The following is a 22439-nucleotide window of genomic DNA, read 5'->3' on the forward strand; positions in this document are numbered from 1 at the left end:
GAATCCTCCACCTGAAAACACGTCTGGTGTATCATACACAGTATTAGTGACAATATGTGGGTCGTATGATAGGAATCTCTGACCGGCGCACCTAATTTGTACGCCTAGTAAGTGAGTGAGATATGTCTCTTTGCCACATTTAGGTATTCGAATGAATGTGAATGTGATCACTCCCAGGGAAATGATGAAAACATGATGATTTGTCACATAAGCTGCAACAAATGAACGCAACAGTTACAAAGTGACATAGTTTCTCTGTGTTCTGTGAAAACATATGCCCTAACGTTTCTTAAGTTGCGTTCTTTTTGGAAGCTTTGACTTTTGAATTCCTATGTTGCAACATAGTTCACACCCGATTATTTGTTTTCATTTCTGCCAGACGTCTATGTGGTATCTCGCCTGCTCTCACTGTTATCACATTTACTTGCGATGGTAACGTATTCTTATCACGTGACTCATATTCCGTACCAATACAACAAAGAGAACAAATATTTCAGTGACCGGACGGACAGTTCATAATCAGCTGTATTTCATTTTTATTACAGACATTGTATACACTAGTCAGTCTCCGAACCTCAGTAGTCAGCATGGCTGCTGTTATGCTGAGGTTACGGGTTCGCTTCCCGATACTGTCAGGGACTTTTCTTTGGAGAGAGGAACGGGGTGCACTCAGCCTCGTGATGACAATTAAGGGGCTACTTGAGTACGAAGTAGCTAGTTCAAAGTCATGGAAGCAGATGACATCCGGGAGAGCGGTTCTGACTTCACGCCCTCCCCCCCCCCCGACCTCTGCCACCCATACACCTCATCTAGTGATGCCATTAACAGAGGATCACGCTGCGGTCTGTCTGTCTCGACTGGACCAGAACGCAGAGCTTTGCTTTCTGATTTGCTTTGTATACATCCCTTTACACATCCCATGACGCTGACTGTAGATGCGTCGCATTATGAAATTCACAGTTCTCTCACTGTGCAAGTGAACAATGATAAAATGTCAGCACAAACTTCGGATTGTTGTTCCAAATTTTCTTTAAAGAAGTCCTTGATTCATTTACCTTAGCGCTGGCAAATCGGTGAGAGTGCGCTTTAGACGTACGTCAAACATTTGTATGAATCAGCAGTAGCCAAAAACAGATACATACATGATATATTCAAAACTGTCTTGCGACATTCTAGTGAAATCCAGGAAGAGCTACCTGTCCAGCACCATTGCACGATTTAAAGTTCTGGAAGCAGACCATACAAAAAAGACCGCATCCACAAATCCCAGTTTCTCGTTACTTGTTAATATTTTTCCTTGTAGAAAGCAATAGCAGAACAGCGCACACCCATTACGTGAGTTCGCTTTCGCCACTTCCGCGGAATTATTGTGGCATGTGTAAACACTTCCAGTCAGATAATGTGGTGTCACAAACAGCTGTGGGCACCACATGCCAGCAACGTATTCCAATCTTGTCACTGCAAGTCATGTGGCCAGCAACAATGCCGGACAACATATACGGGCCCTACTGTAAGCAGTATACGATTTCATTGGCCCATGGAAACGTACCATTAGGTAGCCACAGAGCTAGTTAGAGATCAATGCAACAGATGAAGACGACAAACTACTTTGTGGTTTTGTAGAATAGTATCTTCCGTCCAAACAGATTTATAAATAATCTTTGAAGTCAGGAATATAACGCTGCACGCAAGTCTACGGTGGAAAGTGGCAAAGTCTTAGAAGATGAAGCGGAAACCAGTTGAAATGTGATGCTACTTTTCTGTTTTCACAGTCCACATGGTTAATAAATTGTGATCTGTGGAATATTAGAAATAAAAGTTGACAAAGAAATTTATAGTGCAAGCAGAGAAATGGAGGACGGATTTATCAGTATGAACACTCCTGCTATGTAGGATGATGTTTTCTTTTAATATTACAGTCCATTTAGGACAACAAAAACATTGAACTATTGCATACACTCTTCACGGTAGTCTCTCTAAACATAATATTCTCATGTTTGCATCCTAATTCCACAGGGAACATAATAAATTTCTATAATTATTTCTGTGTGCTTTGAGGTATTTTTATTGACCTTCCATCCACTATTGATGTCTTCAGTAGTGTCGACTTACTTGGATGCTCTAACTTGCTGTTCCACTCACCTTTTTAGACTTCGCTCCGGTTATAACAAAAATTGAGTATATCCATCGAGAAAATGTGGAGGGTGTTTAAAGTCAAGTATAACCCAATAGTCGTCTGATACTGATTTCTGGATCATACAACTTACGTACCTACCTTTCGAATGTTTAAATACATTTCTGACATTTTCGCATCGTCTAAAACGAACAGCATTAACGAACGAACATTAATAGCCGTTCTGTGGTGAGTGCTTCCATCGAATTACGTGTTAGAACGCCTGCAGCGGAAAATATATGCGGCTTTTCGACGCGGAATATAAGTGCTAAATTTAAACCGCAGAAAATTCCATGATCCAGTCATACGATGCAAATCTTGTGAAACTAATCGCATGATTCACATGTTTTCCGCACGTCTGGTAATGATCACGATGTAAAACGAAATAAACTCAAACAGTTCATTGAACGAGAGAGAATGTAGCAAGAGCCATTATACTGAATGAAAAAGCGATACAAAATTGTCTTCAGAACGCGGTAAAAGTTAGGACCGTCTCATATAAAAAGGAGGTCAATAAGGGACTTACAAAGGTTAATTTTAATTGACTGTAGCAGAAAACTGTATCCTCTGAATATCCGCTTATCCCCATGTAGCGGTAGCGATAAGGGGTGATTATCGATATATAAATATATTTAATGGATGTAAAATGAATGTAAACCTAGTGAAAAAATGTCTCCTTACGTTTTGATTCATTGTGAAGTATAAACCTAATGTTAAGTTATAATTTAACATAAAATATTAGCTTACACCGTTAATTTCAGAAAAGACTAGTTCTTTGATTCTATGAGATAACTACGACAATGACTACCACGCGTCCATATACGAAAAGCAACACTAGCTGCTGGCGTGACTACTTTGCCCCCGATTCCCAGTGACCTCAATTTTCAATTGTGGCGTCGTCTGAAGTGTGTTCGCGTAACTCCAACATTCAACTGAGAAACACAATGTGCGAATAAACAGTTACACTGCAATGCAATTGGGATTATATCCGAAGGTTTTCTGCAGGCTGTAAGTGTCACATGAAGATTGTCACAGAACTAAACTATGAAAAATTTTATTTCTTCGTGACCTAATCACTGTCGTCCCATAATCTTGCGTATGATTCGTTCATAGAAGAAACGTCCATGAGAGAACAACGTAACGGATATCCACAGAGAGCCTTTCATTACACAAATGCACGCTATGCTTTAGGCGAGCTTTTAGCTGGAAAAGAGGACAATGGACAGTTCGAGTTTTATCAAGGAGACGCAGTACGTGAGAGTTGATTCCCATGAAGAATCTTGTGCAGACTGGCCTGGAAAATTAAATGTTCTGGCAATGCGGCGATTCTAAATATTTGTGAACCGCGACGTCTGATGGAGGAATCCGAAACGATGTGGTGTTTATGCCACATCCCTGCCCACATATATAACATTTTTGTTCCAATATGTTAATGCACAGTATAGGAAGATTTTGCTACGCGAGGATAGCAAGTTGGTAGGATTAAAAGGCAGCCGGCCGCAGTGGCCGAGCGGTTCTAGGCGCTTTAGTCCAGAACCGCGCTGCTGCTACCGTCATAGTTCAAATCCTGCCCGAGGCATGGATGTGTGTGATGTCCTTAGGTTAGTTAGGTTCAGGTATTTCTAAGACTAGGGGACTGATGACCACAGATGTTAAGTCCCATAGTGCTTAGAGCCATTTGAACCATTTGATTACAAGGCAGACTCATCGAACGACACGCTAGGTGGTCACATAGCGTGAGAACGGCCGGGTGAGCAATAGAGAGATGCAGTGAGAATTCAACTGCAGCGCTTGGAGCCATGTAGTGAATCTTTTATTATTTATATTTACTGTTTAAATATTAATGTACAGCCTTAACTTTGCTGATGTCATTACTCGCACTGAGAACGTGTTAATAATAATGTCAATATCACTCAATTCATCAGTAAATGCCAATTACGTATTTTAGTTGCTATCAGTGCCATTTGATAGAAAGGATGGAACAATCGCAAGTATACATCCTGACAGGACACGTGTCAAACTGATCAGCTAATCCACTACTAGCCTATGATCGGTTTCCGAGGAGGTGATACACGAATCAATGTATAAAATCTAATCCCATGTAAAGACGGAACAGTTTGTTAAAAACTTGCCTCGGATGACGTACTTGTACGATGTTGTGTTAAACTAACGCTGTTTACTATCGGTTTTTGAAGAGGCAAAACGCTAACTAGTGTGTGAAGTGCAGCTCCGCTTAAAGACGGAATTAATTATTAAAGTTGCCTCGAAAAACATATCTGTGCGATCTCAGGTGGATTCTAACATCGTGTGAAGAATTTTGTGACTTTTGCGGTGTCCGGGAACAAATGACAAATGGTCAGGAACGTTTTTATGAATATTAACGATAGATTGGCTCTAAATAACGTTTTACTAATTTTGTAACTGGACAAATGAAACAACATTAGTTGGTATCATAAAATTTTACGTTTCTTTTTATGATTGGTTGGTTGATTCGGGGGCAGGGGGCCAACAAGCGGTATCATCGGTCCTTTCGAACTAGGGAAGGAAATCGACAGTGCCCTTTCAAAGGAACCATCCCGGAATTTGCCCGAAGCGATTCAGGGAAATCACGGAAAACTTAAATCAGGATGGCCGAAGGTGGGTTTGAACCGTCGTCCTCCAGAATGCGAGTACAGTGTGCTAACCTTTCTTTATGATTAGCATTTAAACCTACCCACATTTTCGTCCACTGTTTATTGTTGAAGCATTAGAGATCGCAGTCGATGGCGAAGAAACCAGCTGGAGCAACGAGACGCAAGGTAAGCAAGTTGGCTACAAATCAGTTACGAGAAGTAGGAAATGGACACGCTAGACTTTCATCTGTAACTCACACTTCGCATCACTGTGCGTCCCCGTGTACATATTGTGGCACACGATATTTCGGACATCCATTCCCTTGTCTGCTGTGATAGTGCTATAGGGAGATACACTAGTGAGCCAAAACAATATGACCACTTATAAAGGCACATTTGCATGCCGAGCGTGAGTTTCCTCGGAAACGCGAAATATTAATTAAATAAATAATCAGTGACAAATAAATAAAGCCTATGGCACACAACTGCAGCGCTGTGTCGCTGATAAAACAAAAGCACAATTACGTTACTCTTATATTTGATTAAGAAAGGGAGAGCTCTGGTTGAAGTGGTGCGAGAAGCACGTATTTTATTTTATTGTCTGGCACACCGCCATATTTCATGTTATAGAAGAATACTGCGAGTTGCAACCACACTAGGCACTCGATTCTGTAAAGAATTTATATTTATAAAAGTAAGTAGGATTATGAACTGTAGGCTTATTCATTGAATATATCTGATTTAACTAACTGTGTAACTTTTTTATGTTTAGTAGACAATCACCTCTGTACGACGTATTGGCATGGCTGGCAAATTATTGTAATATTGAGATTTAGATTATGAGTCCGCACCTACCGCAGCAGTCTTTGGAAACGATTTAATTACGAAGTCCGATTATTCAGTTTTATTTCACGGTCAACTACGAGTAACATTGCCTTTACGAAAAAGCCATTGTCAAGCGTCTGATACTGAATAATTAAACGTCCACGTTCCAGATAAGCAAATCCAATTGCAATCACAATCACCATCATACAGATAGAATAATTAACATATTTAAATAACAACATTTTTTTATTTATTTTATACACTGCCCGTCGCGAGACCTGCTAGGGGAAGTATGTAGTCAAAGTTGAGACGAATGGGGAACCATAAGCGGCGATATGGGCCGCTAATGGGGTAATCGACATTTCGCCTACTACTGTCATGAGCATCTATGAAAAGCGGTTAAGGACAGTGCAGTCTCGATTAGGCTACAGAGTGTGCGATGTCCACGCCTTATCACAAAACTTGGGGGTGCAAAACTTGCTCTGTCTGCTATCTGTGCAGAGGTAACAACACAGCATCATATTGCTGTTTCTGGATTTCACAGCTCAGCGCATGGGGTTCTTCAACAGAGGAACTCTACATGTTCCCTCATTGACCCAACGACAACGTCAGTTACGATTGCTGTTGCTACGACACTGTCGAGATTGGATGGTAGATCATTGGAATCGTGTCGTCAGTTTCGATGAACCACGTTTCTTAATATGCGAGGTCGAAGAGTCGAGTTCAGATGAGCAACCATCCAGGTCGATACCCACTAGAAACAAACGGCGCACCACGGTCGCAAACTGGTTGAGGGGGGGGGGGAGGCAGTTTTATGCTTCACTTTGACTACGATGGGACGTGTGATAGTAATAAGAGACATCATGAGAGCTGCAGACTACGTGAACATAACAGCGGACTTCCTTCATTCCACCATACGTGATGTTTTCACCGATGGCGATGCCTTCTTCCTGTAGCACAACTGTCTGTGTCACAAGGCCAGAACCATCACAGAGTGGTTTAAAGGGTATGATAGTGAAGTCATGTTGATGGCCACTAAATTCGACTGATCTGAACAAAATTAAAAAACATATGGATGCTATTGGCACTAGCTTTATGCCTGCGTGCAACGGGCCTGTAATTTACGGAAATTTCGTGACCTGCTGCCAGTATCTCTGTAAAGCTACCAAGGACTCGTTAAACACGTGCCCGCGGTACTGAAGTATTGCGTTCCAAATGTGAACCTGTAAGGTATTAAGCAGGAGTTAATAATGCTCGGCCTCGTCAGTGTCTGTCGATATACCGTAACAAAAGTAAATTTTGAACCCAAATTAAATTTCACTTTTCTATTTTACTATCCTTAATCCGCGTAATCGCCAAAAAAAATATTGCTGGCAGGCAGGAGTGGCCGAGCGGTTCTAGGCGCTACAGTCTGGAACTGCGCGACCGCTACGGTCGCAGGTTCGAATCCTGCCTCGGGCATGGATGTGTGTGATGTCCTTAGCTTAGTTAGGTTTAAGTAGTTCTAAGTTCTAGGGGACTGATGACCTCGGAAGATAAGTCCCATAGTGCTCAGAGCCATTTGAACCATTTAATTATTGCTGAGTCGCAACTCCCTACAATCTAGCATTCGGGAGGACGACGGTTCAATCCCGCGTCCGGCCATTCTGATTTAGGTTTTCCGTGATTTCCCTAAATCGCTCTAGGCAAATGCCGGCATGGTTCCTTTGAAAGGGCACGGCCGACTTCCTTCCCCATCCCTCCGTAATCCGACGAGACCGATGACCTCGCTGTCTGTCTCCTTCCCCAAACAACCCAACCCCCAACCCAATCCCTACAATCTAGACTTCTCTACAGCAACGAAAGCTGCACGGGTCAGCCTACACGCCAGGCGAAGCGAGCCCACCCACAAATTCTACCGGCCTACTACTTACGTACGTCGCTAACAGAGTGGGAACTACATACCATGTCAGGCATCAAGTGTATGCCCACCAGGGTATATCGTATTCCACAGCGTAACTGGAAAACTTCCAGTGCGAACGAGACGGAGTTCCAGCCGTAGTCGCAGTGACGGCTCCAGGTCATCGCAGTTCACCTGCCGAAAGTGGGATCCGCAATTCAACCTAACGCGCGACGCTGCCACAGTAGTGTCTGCGCCGGAAAGAAGACAGCACTTTCTTCTCAGAACGCGAATGGCACAGGCTAGGACTAGTGTACAATGATACCCCGAAGTTAAGTATTTGCATTATTAAATAAACGAGTGATTTGGAATCAGTATTTGTAATCATTTTCAGTTGTTGTTGTTGTTGTTGTTGTTGTGGTGGTGGTGGTCTTCAGTCCTGAGACTGGTTTGATGCAGCTCTCCATGCTACCCTATCCTGTGAAAGTTTCATCTCCCAGTACTTACTGCAAGCTACATCCTTCTGAATCTGCTTAGTGTATTCATCTCTTGGTCTCCCTCTACGATTTTTACCCTCCAAGCTGCCCTCCAATGCTAAATTTGTGATCCCTTGATGCCTCACAAGACGTCCTACTAACTGGTCCCTTCTTCTTGTCAAGTTGTGCCACAAACTTCTCTTCTCCCCAATTCTGTTCAATACCTCCTCATTAGTTATGTGATCTACCCATCTAATCTTCAGCATTCTTCTGTAGCACCACATTTCGAAAGCTTCTATTCTCTTCTTGTCTGAACTATTTATTGTCCATGTTTCACTTCCATACGTGACTACACTCCATACAAATACTTTCTGAAACGACTTCCTGACACTTAAATCTATACTCGATATTAAAAAAATTTCTATTCTTCAGAAACGCTTTCCTTGCCATTGCCAATCTACATTTTCTATCTTCTCTACTTCGACCATCATCAGTTATTTTGCTCCCCAAATAGCAAAACTCCTTTACTACTTTAAGTGTCTCATTTCCTAATCTAATTCCCTCAGCATTGGTTGTGCTTAAAATGTATGAGTGTTTATTACTTTTGGTCGGGAGTAGAACCCCTCTTCGCATTGAATGCCAGCGGAACCTTAATGTTTCTTGTCTACGTGTAACTAAAGTCACAACAGTTGTTCCATAAATTCTTAACTTTACCTCACTAACTCCTACAGTCCTTCAACAGGATGAGCATTAAATTACATTTGTTTCTAATTCCGGTAGATGCGGGAGATGTGCTACTCGGGCGTCCGCTCTTGCTTTAATTCGCTGCTATCTGATTACTGTGCTTTTACTACCTGTAGACACTGCGAGGTTGTCCGCAATAAATGTCGGAGTGCTTTCATCCACTTCTTATCGTAGTTCCTTTGATAGAAGACGTGAAGCGAACAGCAACTACGAATCTCCTTCCTGGAGGTATTCACCCCATCTCTAGCAGCTCTAAGCTACTCTCGTATCTTTATGACGAAGCAATGAGGCAAAGGTGGAACTTAAGTAATTCCAGTCGCGACGGCAATAAATCATGTCTAAGTTTTGAAGAGCTCTGAATTTTATTGAACTATTTGCTGATGTGGCACAACGGAGAGTGTTAGCTTGCTATAGGCTGAAACTGGTATATTTCAACTCTGTCTAACCTCTCAAACTGCTGACTACGCCTGTTACATCCAGTTGTTAATTCATTTAATTGTACATTATAGTTTTAAAAATCTACTTTAGTAGTAGCATTGTCACGCTATAACTTGTCAGTTAATAGCCTTTCCAACCGTGATAAATTTTTTGCGTGATTTTCAGGTGTTATACGATTGTCGCTGCGTTTCATGGACGTCTTTCAGAATGAAATATGTCTTTTTTTGGAATTGAACTATGGCCTGTATGGTACCACATGTTTCATTCCAGTCATCAGCTTGTATGACGCGCTCAACTCAAAAATGTCAGATGGTGGACTATTAGCACCGCCCTATAAGAAAACACTGGTTTCAAAAGCAGCATAACGGAAATGATCTGTGAATTTTAATTGTACTTCTGGAAGAAAGGCGAAGTTGTTTTTTGACAACCGTGTTGTTTAAATTTAGATAACTGTTATTTGAGGAAAATTCTGCTGCCACCTAAAGGAGAATTGTCCAAAAATTATATTGTCTCCGTAACGTACATCACCTAAGGACTATGCAAAGAGAGTGGTACTTGTGTGATATTTCTGGTGGTTGACCGAACTTTAACGTCCCTACAAAAATGTCTCAGTCGACCTAGTTTTTACCATAGCTTCTTTTGGCAAGCATGTCATATGTGAAAGTAACCACATACCGTCGTAAGCGAATTCTAACGTATGAGAGAGTGCATTACGTGATTATTCCGGAGTATTATGGGCGCAAGGCTCATAAAAGTGTGTGATTTCCCTCTCCTAAAAAGCGAACATACGCTGCCAGGCAGTAACCAGAACCGTTATGTCGGAGTAGATGATTCCTTATTCTGCTGTATGACTCCCCGTGCACGCACGAATGAGACAAGTCACCCATCAACGGAGATGCGAGTCTTCCTACAATAACGCCGAAAATGATAAGTTCAACTTGTAGCGTATTCCTCTACGCTCTGTTCGATAAAAATTGGCTCACTACTTTTGGCCTCATATAGTATTACACAGCAATATATTAGCCACTGATTCGCGGAAATTACGTAGATAAAAGTGGATGATGTTATCAACAAAGAGACTCACAAAACGCTGGTGCTGTAAATATACTGGATGAAATTATTTAAATGAGTGCCTTTATGACATAATGAGTTAGAGATAATATTGCGTTACGGTCGGCATGTATTTACCAATATGAAGCTTGAATATCTGGATAACAAACACCCAAGACAAGATATGATCAGCAGATCCTAATTAGCAAAATTTACAAGTCGGTGCAACGTATGTGATTCCTTCGAATGTTATATCAGAAATATTGTACTGTTTCTCATTGGTTTATGCTAATAAAAATGATGTAGTTTCTTCAGGGCGCAAGATAGTTCCCAGTGAACAATAATCTCTGGGGATGAAAGCAACGTTAGATCGATCAAAAACATAGTATCTGGCCGCCATACAATTTATCAAAACAGTGCTTTTCTAGAAATCACGCAGTTACTATCTCATTAACATTGTGGGTCTGCAGGTTTAATTATCTTTGTGGGAGGTCTGTTCGAATGATTTTTCGAGTCTCGAACTAACAACATTTAATTGTGATTCGTATCCCAGAAACATATACTGCGTAGACGCTAACAGGCTTATCCAAACGTGGGGAAATTACTGAGCCAAAAGATAAATATATTCCTGTTGGTAGATTGTGAATCTCTTAATGGACTGTGAAACATTAATGTTCCATTCCATTCGTAAACTCGTTAAATGCATTCGATTTTTGCGCACAATAAAATTTTTATTAGCTGAGAGATTATTCGAGCGTGTTTCTCAAACAGCTCGCAAAAAATATTCGACGGCTTTGCTTGACGTGTTTGTCACCCCTGTATGTAAACATTTCTTTTTAAAATATTATCCTCATTAAACTTTCAGCTTTTCCCAGAAATTCAAGGCATTTAAAAAGTTTCTGCTAAGTATCTGGATGTAGGTTTACTATTTCCAAATGAGATAAATTCTGATGAAAAGTTTGATAAAAAGTTGTTGTTTTCTCTGTTTGCTAAACTGTCCCTTGCCTTCTCACATGTAATCTTCCTTGCGAACCACTTCCTCTGTTTGTGGCACAAATGCCTCAAGTTAAATTTCTCTGAAATAAATCAAGATAAAACATGATCCCGTGGCCTAATTCGAATATACTCGCTTAAACTCATAACTCTCCGAAGAAATAGAACAGTTTGGAAATAACAAAGGTACTGATGCTTGATTTGTATGAAAATAAGGAACTAATGTCACCAACGTTTCAATTATGATGTAATGTGGACACTGATAATCATATGATACCATTAGATTGAATATTTACGATATTATCCATCTCCTGGACTCCGTAGTGAAGAAATAAACTAGGTAGTAGCCCAAGATATCATCTAGTAGGTTTCAGCAGCTATCGCGGTTATCAGGCTGGATTTTTAGTCTCTCGTTTCTTAAATAACCAGGACCAACAAAAGGTAGCCATAGTTTATCCAACTAGGGATAATTCGTGGGGTTGGAATTGACCAGGTTCTAAATTTCAGAATTGGAAAACCAAATAAGTAAGCAAGGTATGTTTGTACTAGCATTTCATTTATGCTTATGTCTGACGTGCGTTTATGTCATTACCATCTGATGCCCTGTGGAAACACGAGAACGCATGGCTTTATCCACTGAACACAGATTAACAGTTCCAATCAGTGCTCTTAGCTACGAGGCTGAGTATGACTCAAGACGTATCCTAATCCAGAATGTAAGACGATTCATGTATACAATTGCAGACATCATTGATAAAGGTTATTTCAGATCCGATGTACGTGGAGTTAACGAACTTCTTATAGAAAATTATGATGGCTTTCAGCTCTCAATGTATTTGGCAGTCTTCAGCAATGTTTAGGAAACATACAACGCTAGATTTTTGGGTGTACATATCAACGATCACTTGAACTGGAAAAAGCATATTATTGAGCTTCTAAAACAATTAAGTACAAGCCGTGCGTGGTAGCTACGCGGTCTTGGGCACCTTGTTACGGTTCGCGCAGTTCCTCCCGTCGGAGGTTCGAGTCCTCTCTAGGGTATGCGAGTGTGTGTTGTCTCTAGTGTAAGTTATTTTAAGTTAGATTAAGTAGTGTGTAAGCCTAGGGACCGATGACCTCAGCTGTTTGGTCCCATAAGAACTTACCACAAATATCCAAAAAAATTTAAGTTCAGCTACTTTTGCTCTTCGTATAATCGTTAATCTTGGAAACAAATGACTCAAAGTCCTGATATTTTGCATGTTTAGATTTAATAATGTTGTGCGGAATCATTTTCCGGGGTAACTCACCACTTACAAAGAAAGTAGTGATTGCAGAAAACCGATCAGTAAGAATAATATGTGGTGTCCGCCCACGAACGTCATGTAGGTACCTTTTCAGGGAGCTAGTTATTTTAACTGTGCCATCAAAATACATATTTTCGCTAGTGAAATTCGTCATAAATAATCCATGGCAATTTGACAAGAACAGTGATGTACATAACTAAAACACTAGAGTGATAAATGACCTTCATTGTCCATTGTTAAAGCTGTCAGTGGCTCAGAGGGGAGACGCAACAATAAAATTTTTTGATCATTTTCCCAATTGCATAAAATGTCTGATAGCTAGCGAAGCAAATTTTACATCTAATTTAAAATGATTTCTGCTGAACAGCTCCTTCAATTCCATTGGCGGATTTCTACTTAAAAATTAACAGCCTGTGAAAAAAATTGTTTTTGATTGGAATCGCATGAGTAGGAATAAAACGAAAATGTGTTAATTAATGTTAACACTAAACACATATACGTATCCTGTAAATTGACTCGTTCTACATTTCGATAAAACAAATCGTTCAGATGATCTGTGGAACTCCTAACTAACTAACTAACTCAATAGTATAGTTAATGAGTTTGCGAGCACATATTTGCACGTTTTTAGCGGACGGTCTTTCTTCTACCGGCGGTAGTGTCACACTGTAAAAATGGGTCTCTCACTATTGCAGTTATCTTGTGAATTATGGTCTGCACAGAAAATCTCGTTGGGCTTTTCTGTAGAATTCTTGGTGAGTTTTTCGGAATTGTGGTCATAATTTTTTTTTTGCAAATTGGTAAATAACGTTTTAGAAAGATTTAAATTTCTCCAAGTAATATTGTTTAATTTCTTTCGGGAAATGCTGCAAATATAGCAGAGAGAATTACAGAAATAAAATGTTTCTATCAATAACTACGAAAAAATGTATATGTGTTGAATGTCGGGTGCCAACTTCACAGAACTCACAATATTCTCCAATAATGCTCAATGCCGACGTCAGTCCACATGGTTTAGACGCAAGGATATGCCAAATCAAAGCTACTCCTCCGCCGATTGGTCAGCTGATGATGAGTAGGAAGCTCCCTGATAAAAACGATGGATGTCATACTCCATCGGCGTAACCTTCTGACATTTTCGGGTCGACTCATCTCGAGAGTTCAGAAAATGACAATTGAAGAAGATAAACAGTTGCCATTTGAGCTGAAAGATCTGTTTCTGCTACTAGCTCCCAGAGGACAACCCGACAGCGACCCTTCTGAAAGCAATAATGATTCAAGCGACGAATGTAACAACATTTCAAGTGAAAAATCTAAAGTATCAAATAAAACATTTCAATATGGCAATTTCGACTTCTGATTCGTTATCAGCGACCTCACAATACTTTATACCCGAAGATTTATACTAATCCGCTAAATTTATAGTTTTTCATACGCTAAATTGGATCCGACATTTTCAATATTGTAATTCTGACTTCGGATTTCTAATCAGCGACACAAAGAATCTAAAACTAAGGCAGTTTTGTAGGATTATACACTGATGAACCAAAACATTATGATCACCACCTTAAAAGCTTATTTGTCCCTGCGTATCAGGGATCCGACAGTTCGTTGGTAGGTTTGCGGAGGTATGTGACGTTTGGTATCTTCGTACAGGCCGTGTAACTCGCTTAAATAACGGGATGCTGATTCGCTTACGCGGTGATGTCACCCGATAGCGGTCCGCATGGGTTCCATAGGATTTATATCAGGCGAATTTGGTCGCCGAGACACCAGCATGAGTTCACTATGAATCTCCTCAAACCATTGTAGAGCGGTTCTGGCTCCGAGACACGGGCAGTTATGTGCTGATAGAAGACATCGCCTGTTTGGGCTCTGAGACTCAGTCCAACTGCCATCTAGTGGTAGCTTCCAAACTGGGCAGGTCAGACTATCTAATATAGCCTGCCCCCTGTCGGGAGACCTTGTAACTTGCGTGCAGAAGTGGATCTCCCAGGCCCTTTGTGCGCGCGGGTAAGAATAGCGCCGTTGTAAAGGCCGGGCTGGTAGCTTCGAGACCCCATAGCGGACGGGCGTGTATGTCTCTCGGCTAAGCCAGGAGCTGCAGCTGGAGAGCTGCCTGTACGCGTTGTAAGGTTTATTAGAATAAACGTTTGTACCAGATATAGTGTTCCGTCCAATTATTGTGAGTGGAAGTAAGGGGAGGACAGTGGGTCACAAATTCAAAGATACCAACATGGGAGGAAGAGCCCACTACACCACACGCTCGCCGGCCGAAGTGGCCGTGCGGTTAAAGGCGCTGCAGTCTGGAACCGCGAGACCGCTACGGTCGCAGGTTCGAATCCTGCCTCGGGCATGGATGTTTGTGATATCCTTAGGTTAGTTAGGTTTAACTAGTTCTAAGTTCTAGGGGACTAATGACCTCAGCAGTTGAGTCCCATAGTGCTCAGAGCCATAGAACCACACGCTCCTTCCGTCTCCATGATTTCTACCTCACTCTTTATGGTCATCCCATCCAGTTCACCCCCACCTAGAAATACCTTGGCCTCACCCTCAACCGTCACCTCATCTGGACCCCTCACCTCCTGACCATCCAGCAGTAAGCCCATTCCCTCCTCCGCCTTCTGAAACTCCTGTCTGGCCGAACATGGGGATTGCAACCTTCCATCACCCTCTACACCTACAAACCCCTCATCCGTCCTATCCTGTGTTACGCCAGCGTTGCCTGGATCTCCACACCCTCCCGCCTTTACAAGGCCCTCCAAAACCTTGACGCCATGCATTCCGCCTTGCCTCCCGTATCTGTCTTCCTTCCCCCACACGGCTCCTGTACGACCTCATCCCCTTCCCCCAACTCCTCCTTTTCCTCCAACATCTCTGCATCATTTACACTGTCTGCAGGCTTGATCCCGCCCACCCCCCAGATTCCTCCTTCCTCTCTGACCCCCGCACATTGTCGCGACTCTATTTCTGTATTCCTCCTTCTCTCCACCTCCACACCCTCCATCTCCTTCATCAGGGCAATTTCCAGCACCTCCTTCTCCCGGATGTTGAATTTCGCCGTGACATATACCCTTCCTTCCAACTGTAACTTGGCCTTGTTCCCCTCCTCCCCAGGACCCCCTTTTCCTCTCCCCTCCTTCTCCAAGAGCTGAGTTTCCTGCTTCCCCTCCTCTCTGAGTCCCTGCACCCCATCCTCATCTCTTTCCCTCTCACATCCTTCCCGACCCAGCCCTCTTTGGCGTGCCCCCACCTGTCTCCCCCCTCTCTTCCCCTCCCTCCCTTCTTCCCTTCTCCCTCATCTTCTTGCACCTGGCAGATCCTCCATTTGGCTCATTGTCACCAGTGTGCTACGTGAGTGTTGTGTTTGGTGCTGTTCTCCTGTGCATCGAGAGGTGTGATTGTGATTGTATGCTGGACTTGTACATAGTGTTGCTGTCAGTCGTTATTATGTGCTACGCCATCCATCGATACTTTTGTGCTCCGGTCATCCTTCGCCTTGTGTTCATTTAATTGTCCCAGTGTATGGTTTTTTGTGATTGCTACATTTTTACTGTTTTTATCTCCATTTTACAGTCGCCCCTTTTTGTCTATTGTCTTCCATAATGTTCTCCCCTTTTCTTATATCTATGTACACCATGTTTTCACCTTTATGTTATTTTTAAATGTCTTCTATTGTATGTTTTATGTCTTTCATCTGAAGACCAGCACATATGCTGCTGCCAGCCCTCCCCAATGGGGAACTGAAATACAATTTAAAAAAAAAAAGCCCGTGTGTACGTCGCCTTCAGGGAAAACAAAAGCATTAGGGGATGCAGGTGATTCTCAGCTGTCAGTGTGTCTCCGATTATTACCACAGGTCTCATGCAAGTGTAGGAGAATGTCTCCCATAGAAAAATACTGCTCCCAACAGCATGTGTATGTGGCTTGCTGCACGTTTGGAGCCACCATTCACCTCGATGATGGGGGCTGTGAATACGGCCATCGACACAGTGCAGGAAAAATGTGATTTGCCCGAAGATCTGACATGTTTCCATTGATTGACGGTCGAATCCCGATGATTCCCTGCTCACTCCAATAGTAATTGGCAATGTCGATGGATCAACATGCTTACCCATAGCGGTGGCCTGCTGCGAAACTTCATGTTCAATAAAGTACGGTGTGCTCCGAAACACTTGTACATGCACCAGCATTGTACTCTTTCGGCATGTGTGTGATGTCCTTAGGTTAGTTAGGTTTATGTAGTTCTAAATTCTGGGGGACTGATGACCTCAGATGTTAAGTGCCCTAGAGCTCAGAGCCATTTGAACCATTTATCTCACTTTACAGAGCAGCAAGCCTCCAAACCCCATTTAGCGCCTAGCTGTAGTTTCACTGTGCTTCTACCACTTTCCGTGGATACTCATGACAGTAACACGCGGGTAGCCGGGCTGTCTGAGGCGCCTTGTCACGGTCCGCGCCTCTCGCCCCACCAGAGGTTCGGGCATGGCAGTGTGTGTTCTCCTTCTCGTAAGTTAGTTTAAATTAGATTAAATAGTGTGTTAGCTGAGGAACCGATGACCTCAGCAGTTTGCTCCCATAAGACCTTACCACAAATTTCCAGTAACAGTGAACATTTGACCAGCTTCGCCGTTTTCGAGATACTCGTTCACAGGCTTTGCGTAATAATAATCTGCCCATTATCAACGTCTCTTATCTTCATGGATTTCTCCATTTGCAGCTGCGGTTATCCCCGGTCAGTGTCTGATCGGGTTACATGTTTTTGCTACCGCGTCTCGTGCGCGCAACGCCAGCAGGCGCCATCCAGTGTCGCGGTTGCAGCAGTCATTATGCTTTGGCTGATCAGTGTACATGTTTCTGTTATGTCCAGATTCTGAAGCGGGTTGGCTCACTGTGTGCCGGAACTACGCTCGAGTGGCGTAGCTGCTGGACACACACCGCCACATGCACAGACTCGAGCGGCTCTCGAGCGCCAGATCCGCACAAGCGTGACCAGCTGGACCATTGCGAAGAGAAGCGTACACGAATTTCAGTCTCATAGCAAACCTTAGAAGAAACTGAGCCGTGCGTGGCTCGTGTTCCCGCCATCATGTATTTTACACCCTGTTTTTAACGTACTTCCACCTGACGACGTTAATTTAAATTACTACTGTCTCTGAGTTGCTGCTTTGCCTGACTATGACCGGCGGTAGCAGCTCGTATCGATATATCCTCTCTCGTAGTATCTTTGCTCGACTGCTATTACTTCCCGGTCGTTGTCTGTCGTAGGGGAGTTCGGGTCGGGACTTCGGGTCGCGAGTCAGTTGGAATGTGTCTGGGGCGCAGTCCGGACCTGCCAATCGGGGAGCTGTAATGCCGCACAAGTGCAGTCGTGTTGGAGCAGTGAGGTCTGCGTCGACATGGATCGCCCGACCATTGCCGCCACGCATCACTTGAGCCGAGCCACGGTCTTGGTGGATCGTCGGTCGGTCGTCATACAAGACGACACGATTTGGCTCGCCAGTCGTTCATGAGTCGGCTGTGTGTGTGCATCGACTCCCAATTGCCTTCGTGTGTTCTTCGTTACTGTTGGATACCGTTCAGGTCTTCGTGCAAGTGTTTGTCAGGTTGTGTGTGTAGTTGGCGTTATTTCCACTGACGACTATTTTAGATGTTGTCGGCATTCTGAGGCGAGTCGGTTGGTTGCTGCGGACCAGGGAGGATATCTCCGCGCGGTGCTGTCGGCTGGGGCCGCTCTCGGTCCCGGCGCAGTTCAAAAATGGTTCAAATGGCTCTGAGCACTATGGGACTCAACATCTTAGGTCATAAGTCCCATAGAACTTAGAACTACTTAAACCTAACTAACCTAAGGACATCACACACACCCATGCCCGAGGCAGGATTCGAACCTGCGACCGTTGCAGTCCCGTGGTTCCGGACTGCAGCGCCAGAACCGCACGGCCACCGCGGCCGGCCCTGCGCAGTGTCGGAGCGTGTGTGGAGCTGTCCGATCGCTACGAGCTTCGTGGTTCACCGACCCACGACGTCAAAGTTGAGTGGTGGTTTCAAGGACCCAAGCCACGTGCATTCAAATAGTGTGGTTCGTTTCGGTGGCTCGCTGTTGGGGACGTTTTCCTGTGAGCAACACCGAGTGCATGCATTGCTGAAATTTAGCGGTCATGCGGTGGAATTAACTATATTGTTTGACTACAATTCAAGTGCGCCAGCGGAATTTTCTGCCTTGTGGCCGTTAGTGTTTTGGTTACCTGCCCTGGCCACTAACGTAATTTCAGGCAGCGTTCTTTCCTCACCTGTTGTCGCTGTCCAGCACGGTGTGTAGTTTTGAGAGCTAACACGTATTTCATTGTGGATAATCACGTTCGTAAGCTTTTGTGTTTGAGTTCTCATGTACTGATTGGTGGCAAGTAAGTCGTTTGGCCGGTCGGTCTGTGGCTGTCCCCTGGTTGGGTTCTGCTGGATCAGGTGTAGTTGGGCTCACCACCTGTCTCACCTAAGTGAAAGAGGGCAGACCGACATCCCTGCAGGTTTCTGAGTGCCGTTTTCTTTATTGTCCTTCTCAACGGCGTTTAATTGTTTGTTTATAAATTATCATAGCCATGCTTTAAAGGAAAAAAGAATTTATTGTTTTTTTTTTATTTGCAGTTTTAACTGCTTTTATTTTGTTGATTTTTAAGATTTCTTGTTTGGATGCCTTAAGCCGTGTAAGATTTGCATTTTGACTCTCGTAGTTTTAAAGGTTCTGCTATGTGCCACTTGGGTTGTAAATGTGTTATTAAATTACAATAAATTACAGTTTTAAGGTGAAACTGATCCCAACCTTATATGGCCCTTTCCACAATCCTACTAAACTGTTCTGCCCAGCGGGTTTAGCGGACGTTCCAGTAACCTTTTATAATCTAAGTAACACAAATTCAAAATTCTGGTTTGGCATGGAAATGAAAAATGACAACGGAATTTTGTTCTTGGATGTTTTGGTTATCAGGCAGACAAGTGGAAGATTGGAACAGAAAGTTTTTCGGAAAAAGTACAATCAGACGGATATCTGTATAAAAAGTTCAACCATCATCCACAACAAATCAAGGACGCCATTAGAAATCTTGGTGGTAGGGCCTAGAGAATTTGGACATTAGAACATGTACACGCCAAATTAAAGCATCTGAAGCAGATTTCGGAAAAAATAACTATTCAGGATAAGAAGTAAATAGAGTTCTGTGACAAATAACAGTAGGACGAAGGTCGAGGACGAAAACCTTTGACGGAAGAATACAGTTTCTCCCCGTTTTATAAATTAAGTAAGTGAATACTCTGTAAGATTTTAAAGAAATGAAAGACCAGATAGGTTTTTAGGCCACCCAAGAAACTACATCAAGCCTTAAGTCCTAGTCCCGTAGAGGATAAACACCCTCCTTTGTCAGCATACAGGGTATATAAAGATCCACGTGCACGTGGTAAGGTCTACATTAGAGGTACAAAGAGAAGAGTGAACAGACGTCCGAAGAGACACAAAAGCATTCGCCGGATGGGGAAAGTAGAAAAATCAGCTGTATGAGAGCATGCCTTTCAATCAGGAAATAATTAAGTGAATTTTCCAAAATGGAAATTTTATATATTAGGCGATTGTCCATGTCTGTATAAAGAACACAGTGGAATATATAAACCTGCGGACAATTTTAACAGGAAAGTAGAAGCCATGAAACCTAGTGATACGACAGTTGCCCTTCAGAATCCATAGATCAATTTTATTTTTGAAGACGACTGTTCGATAGTTAAGTTTCATCTCTGACAAGGGTATCTCTGGCAGTTAAGTGTTACCTTCTACAACGCCCCGTTTTCACAGTATTCATGTCGCTCTCCGACGTCCGACACGTCAATCGACAAGATTCGGCAGAACGAGGAGCCCCTCTGAAGATGTCTAAAGCAGCTCTCGACGAAACGTCGGAAACAAAACAGCTTCATGGACCACGACCATATAACCCCAAGTACTCACCAGCAACCACTGATAACGCACGCACACGTGTGTTGACCAACGAAGCTCTCATTGATACGCGTCTCTCAGGTAGCTGTTACGGCAGAGTAAGCAGAGCCTACGGGAACGAGAGCATGTCGTGTACGAGGACAACCGCACGTAGGAAGCCAGTAGACTACAATGGAACAAGAAATACTTGGTGACCGTTTTGACTGAACAGCTTTGGCCTGAGTATTTGAGAAAAACTCCAGTAAACTTTCACGTTCATGACTAGTAGGAGGTTTCAAGGACGGAAAGGAAGGAAGGAAAATTGGTGTTTAACGTCCCATCGACGACTAGATCATTAGAGACGGAGCACAGCCTTAGATTACAGAAGGACGATGAAGGAAATCGACCATGCACTTTCAAAGGAACCGTGATAGTATTTGCCACAAGTGATTTACGAATATCATGGAAAAGCCAATTCGGGATGATCGGATGCGAATTTGAACCGTTGTGTCCCCGAATGCGAGTCTAAAGTGCTAAGCACAGCGTCACCTAGCTCGGTGGGGATTAGAACACGGCTCCTAAATAATAGGAGCCTCGTACCTTGATCACGGCACCTGCTGGCTCAGTTTTAAACTTTAAAACTCCTGTATCGCAAAACAAGAAAAGCAAATCGCACGATGCAACGGGAAACTGTTTTTTGCATTCGAAGTTGTATGGAGTGTCTAACAGTACTTGGCTTCACTGTTTCTAGAATGAAGGGCTAATTTTGGGAGTATCAAAAACAAGCTTTATAGAACAGTTGCTGTATACAATTTATATTACTAATCTAGTGGATAATGTTAGAGGTCTGTGAGAATGTGCGCGAAAGATGCATTTCTCTATACGAAAATTGTAGGGCTTTAGTACCGTAGCGAAATGCAGTAAGAACAGCAGATGATCGGCGATAGATGCAGACTGATTGTTGACTCTGAACAAAAATGAATATAAATTATTACGCATTAATAGATGAAGAAATTCACTACCGTGCGATTACACTATTAGTTAGAAATCAATGGAAACAGTAATCGCCGAAAATATCTAAGGATATGCATCTGTCACGGCTGCAAAATACTAACACGAATTCCTTACAAACGAATGGAAAAACTTGGACAGACCGACCTCGGGGAAGATCATTTTGGATTCCGTAGAAATGTTGGAACACGTGAGGCAATACTGACCCTACGACTTATCTTAGAAAATAGATTAAGGAAAGGCAAACCTGTGTTTCTAGCATTTGTAGACTTCGAGAAAGCTTTTGACAATGTTGACTGGAATACTCTCCTTCAAATACTGAAGGTGGCAGGGGTAAAATACAGGGGGCGAAAGGCTATTTACAATTTGTACAAAGACCAGATGGCAGTTACACGAGTCGAGGGGCATGAAAGGGAAGCAGTGGTTGGGAAGGGAGTGAGACAGGGTTATAGCCTCTCCCCAATGTTATTCAATCTGTATATTGAGCAAGCAGTAAAGCAAACAAAAGAAAAATTCCGAGTAGCAATTTAAATCCATAGAGGAGAAATAAAACTTTGAGGTTCGCCGACGACAATGTAATTCTGTCAGAGACAGCAAAGGACATGGAAGAGCATTTGAATGGAATGGACAGTGTCTTGAAAGGAGGATATAAGATGAACATCAAAAAATCAAAACGAGGATAATGGAATGTAGTAGATTTAATTCACGTGATGCTGAGGGAACTCGTCTCAGAAATGAGACAAAGTAGTAAAGGAGTTTTGCTATTTGGGGAGCAAAATAACTAATGATTCTCGAAGTAGAGAGCATATAAAATGTAGACTGGCAATGGCAAGGAAAGCGTTTCTGAAGATGAGAAATTTGTTAACATCGAGTATAGATTTAATTGTCAGGAAGTTTTTTCTGAAAGTATTTGTATGGAGTGTAGCCATGTATGGAAATGAAACATGGACGATAAATAGTTTGGATAAGAAGAGAATAGAAGCTTTCAAAATGTGGTG

This window comes from Schistocerca serialis, chromosome 7, assembly GCF_023864345.2.
Source record: "Schistocerca serialis cubense isolate TAMUIC-IGC-003099 chromosome 7, iqSchSeri2.2, whole genome shotgun sequence".
Classification (NCBI taxonomy): Eukaryota; Metazoa; Arthropoda; class Insecta; order Orthoptera; family Acrididae; genus Schistocerca; species Schistocerca serialis.